Source organism: Mastomys coucha, unplaced genomic scaffold, assembly GCF_008632895.1.
Source record: "Mastomys coucha isolate ucsf_1 unplaced genomic scaffold, UCSF_Mcou_1 pScaffold20, whole genome shotgun sequence".
Lineage (NCBI taxonomy): Eukaryota > Metazoa > Chordata > Mammalia > Rodentia > Muridae > Mastomys > Mastomys coucha.
The window spans coordinates 75,414,454-75,418,901 of record NW_022196903.1 but is presented as its reverse complement, the minus strand read 5'-3'; the positions used below and the strand labels follow the sequence as shown (position 1 = coordinate 75,418,901).

Sequence of the window (4,448 nt, the reverse complement as noted above, 5' to 3'; positions counted from 1 at the left end):
TTTGCCCCTGTTTTCTTAGAGAGGTTTTCTCCCTCCTGAACTTGAAAGTTTAGAGTTCTCTAGAGGAACAGAATTGATAGAAGGAATGTCGTGTCTTTCTGTCTCCCTCCTTCTCCCTCTCCCCCTCTCTCCTTCTCTCTCTTCTCTCTCTTCTCTCTCTCTCTAAATAATTTATTAGAATGACTTACAGGCTGTAGTTGCGCTAGTTCAACAATAGCTATGTACCAAGGGAAAAGGCCTAAGACCCGAGGCTGCTTGTCTCAGTTGATCTTCAGTGCACACTGTAATCCCAAAGAAAACAGGATTTAATGCTAGTGAAGGAACAAACTTGCCAGCAAGAGCAAGCAGGCAAAGAGCTAAATCTTTCTTCCTCCACGTCTTTTAAATAGGCCACACAGAAGATGTGGCTCAGCTTTAAGGTTTATCCTCCCACCTCAAAAGATTTAGACTTAGGTTGGATTTTCCTACATAAAATGATTTAATTAAGAAAAATCTTTCACAGGTGTACCCACCTGCCAGGATTTTAGTTAATTTAGTTAGAGGTAGTCAAGGTGACAATCAAGAATAGCTATCACAGAGCTATTGTTTTTGTTTTGTTTTGTTTTGTTTTGTTTTGTTTTGTTTTCTGCTAGGCTTAGTCAGGAAGCCGCCCCAGTGATGCTCTTTGCTCAGTGCTGAGCTACAGGCACACATGGGCCACAGGCACACATGGGCCACTGGAATTGTTCCCTAGGTGCTGAGATCTGAACTCAGGTCCTCATGCTTGCATAGTGGGCACTCTTAAGCACCAAGTCATCTCCTCCTTCCCAGAACTTTCTCTTACTGTTAACATTTTTTTGTTGTAGTTCTTTGAGAATTCAGAGGTTTCCACCCTTGGCTGATGTGGTTGATGTAATTTTGACAGGTAACCTAACAGTTATCCTGTTACATGTTTATATTTGCTGTCTCAAATGGAGGTTGGGTTTTGAGACTGAGGCAGGAGGATCATGAGTTCAAGGCTGTAGACTCTTTTAACTTAAAATAGGGTTGGGGATGGAAGGATTTTCAGAGACAAGCTATGGAGCAGAGACCGAAGGAAGGACAATCCAGAGACTGCTCCACCTGGGAATCCTCCCCATATTCAATCATCAAATCCAGACACTATTGTGGATACCAGCAAGTGCTGGCTGACAGGAGCCTGATATAGCTGTGTTCTGAGAGGCTCTGACAGTACCCGACTAATACAGAAGTAGAGGCTCACAGCCATCCATTGGACTGAGTACAGGGTCACCAAAGAAGGAGCTAGAGAAAGGACCCAAGGAGCTGAAGGGTTTGCAGCCCCTTAGCACGAACAACAATATGAACTAATTAGTACCCTCAGAGCTCCCAGGGACTAAAACTCCAACCAAAGAGTACACATGGTGGGACTCATGGCTCCAGCAGCATGAGTATAGTAGAGGATGGCCAAGTTGGTCATCAATGGGAGGAGAGGATCTTGGCCCTGTGAAGGTTCTATGCCCCAGTGTAGGGGAATGCCAGGGACAAGAAGTGGGAAAGAGTGGGGTGATGAGCAGGGGGAAGAGGGAAGGGAACGGGATTGTTTTAGTTTTAGTTTTTTTTTTTTTTAATTTTTTTCTTATTTTATTTTTCTTTAAAAGGGAAACCTGGGAAAGGAGATATTGTAAATAAAGAGAACATCTAATAAAAAACAATAGGGTTGGGGAACTATCTCAGACAGTAAGTTTATCCTGCAAGCCTGAGCATTTGTGTTGAAATACCATTTCCCATAGGAAAGAAGGGGTACCAGGGCAGTATTTGCTAGTTCAACCAGAAAGATTTAAACAGGAAGGAAGATCATGTGGCTGATTGGCCACTATACTATTTGTTCATTGCGCTCCAGGTCATTGAGAGACATTTGTCTCCAGAAGCAAGCTAGATGGATGGCTCCTGAGGAAGGACACTTAAGGTTGATCCTAGGCCTTTACCTGAGTGTGTGCACATACACACTTACATTCACACACACAGAGAAATGTACTCACACAGACTAGATGCAGTAGAGGGATGAATGGAATGGTAATGTTTACTAGGTGTGCCTAAACATAGTTCATCCTCCTGAACTGAAATTTTGTGACCATTAAACATTATTCTCCTCCTCCCCAGTCTCTAGCCCCTAGTACTCTCTGCTTTCAGTCTCTATATGAATTTGCCAGTTCTAGGTGTCTTATACAAATAACATGTAATGTATGCTCTTTTAACTAATTTGCCTGGCCTTTTCACTAATTGCTAATCACTTCTGCAAGGTTCATTTGGCATGCACATTGTAGCATGTGCAACCTACTCCATTGGCTGTATGATCTATATTTCATCTGTACTCTGGCCTATCTAGTCTTCATTCTGTTTCATTGTAACGTAACTTCAAGGTACCATAGAATTTATTTTTAAATGTTCTGTTCCATTTATTATGCAGGTGGCAAAGCTGAGAGAACCCATTTCTGCTCCCACTGCTTCCTAGATACACGGCTATTGTGGATTTCTAGGAAGGAGAGTGACAACAATGAACTTCCAAGTGGCTCAGGAAGGACCAACATGCCTTATTATCTCTGTCCTGACTGATGACATGACTTTTATTTCTTTTCCTTTGTTGTGTACACAGAACAGTGGTGTGCCATGTTTATGTGAGTGGAACCCTCTACTTGGGCAGAGTGATATTTCTTTCAATTCATAACTTGCTAGTTTAAAAAATCCAGTTATAAAATGAGAACATGAGAAAACTGCTAAGTCGTTGGGATTTCTCCCATGATGCTCTTTCCTGATGACACCACAAAGTGGCATAAAGTCTCTTCTCCAACCTTTGACCACAGCTTACTGGATGTCGTGATCATGGAATTTAGTGTCAGCCTGACTGGATGGAACATTATTAATGGACATGACCATGAGAAATTTCTAAGGAAACTGGTATGTGGGTGCCTGGGCTCTGTGGGCAAGGCTCACTCTTAACATGGGTGGACATCTTACAGCCAGTGGGAGCTGCATGGGACAAGCAGAAAAAATGAGATTTTTCTTTGTCTCTGCAAGGACAGACACACCCTTCTTCTGTCCTTAGACATCAGAACTGCAGGTCTGCTAGACTCTAGAATTTGGGTTGTGGACTTGTGCTGGGTCATCAGGTCTCTAGCCTCAGATTGAGACTCTTGTAAGTGGTTTTCCTGGTCTGTGCATTTCAGACACATACTGAGCCAAACTACCAACATTGCAGAGCTTCTTCCTTGCAGAAAGCCTGATATGGGAATGCTCAGCCATGTAGGCCAATTGTCTTAAGAGCTGTTGGCCCAGAAGAACTTCACTTAGATATCAGAGGGTGCTGTAGCCGGTCTCAGGGCCAATACAGAGACTGTCTCAAAAGAAAATCTTCACACAGTATCTAACAGAAAGTATAGGAGTATGCCAGTCTATTGAGAACCAGAAACTACATGCTGATCAGTGTCCATCTGCAGCCTGGCAAAGCTGCAGTCTTGAGACTTGAACTGTGAGAGCATTGGGTGTTCTGGCAAAGCCATTGTGGACAAAGTGCTGCACTCCACTGGTATTAGTTACTCCCTTCTTGCTTATTTCTCCCTTTTGAATGGAACTGAGCATTTTTTTTTTCTTGAACTTCCATTGTTATTTTGCAAGTGTGAAAACTGCCCAGTGCACAGGCTCAAAGCCAAAGAATGCTGATTCTCACCTATATCTGGAAGTGTGTGAATTGCTGACTTCATGGGCTCACAGATGAAATGAGGACCACCTCTACACAAGATTTTTCCAAGTCAGAAACCAGTAGTGACTTACCTGGACTTGCTAGCATGGTGTCCTCTATAGCCAGAGAGGCTGGTGTTGATGTGCTGGAGGATTCCTTTAGAATAACACTTCTTCATCCTAGAAGGGAGATGCCAATATGCTGGGGGCCACATCTTTTTAAATGGTCCTTTTCCTGGCCCAAGTTACATCTCCATATGACTCTTCTATACCATGTACCAGCAGTGGATTGTTGGGGTGTTTTCTATTTAAGGAACTTTAGCCTTAGTGGATGACTATAATGTATCAAAGTATGTCTTTGCAGGGGTTCTGCATCAGCAACAGTTGGCCTAGTTGGATTAGAGTCTACCTTGATGAAATCCCGAGACAAAGTGGTTTAAGTTTTTCAATTCATATCCTTGGCCACTTCCTCTTCTTTCTTCTTCTGCAGAGAGAAAGAAAACATTTTAGGCTTATAGTTCATATCTCAGAAAAGTCTTCTCGACGTGGGTATGTCCAACATGGTTTGATTTGTTCGCACAGAATACCCCAAGAACCATGGAGCACAATCACCACATCCTTCTCATATAGTGAAGGCTTAACATTTCCAGGACTTCATTGCACTTGTGTGTGTGTGCATGTTAGTATGGAGCTCAGTCATCAACTTTAGGTGTTATTCTTCAGTTGTGGATTAC

The 4,448-nt window shown here is 42.8% G+C and overlaps 1 long non-coding RNA gene across 1 annotated transcript in view; it reads left to right on the top strand.

The window, feature by feature from the left end:
* Nucleotides 1-2,839, top strand: part of LOC116099110 — a 6,710-nt gene extending 3,871 nt beyond the window's left edge. The window contains exon 4 of the long non-coding RNA XR_004122084.1: nt 2,447-2,839. This is a non-coding gene — a long non-coding RNA (uncharacterized LOC116099110). The remainder of the gene's footprint in view (nt 1-2,446) is intronic.
* Nucleotides 2,840-4,448: the final 1,609 nt, after the last annotated feature.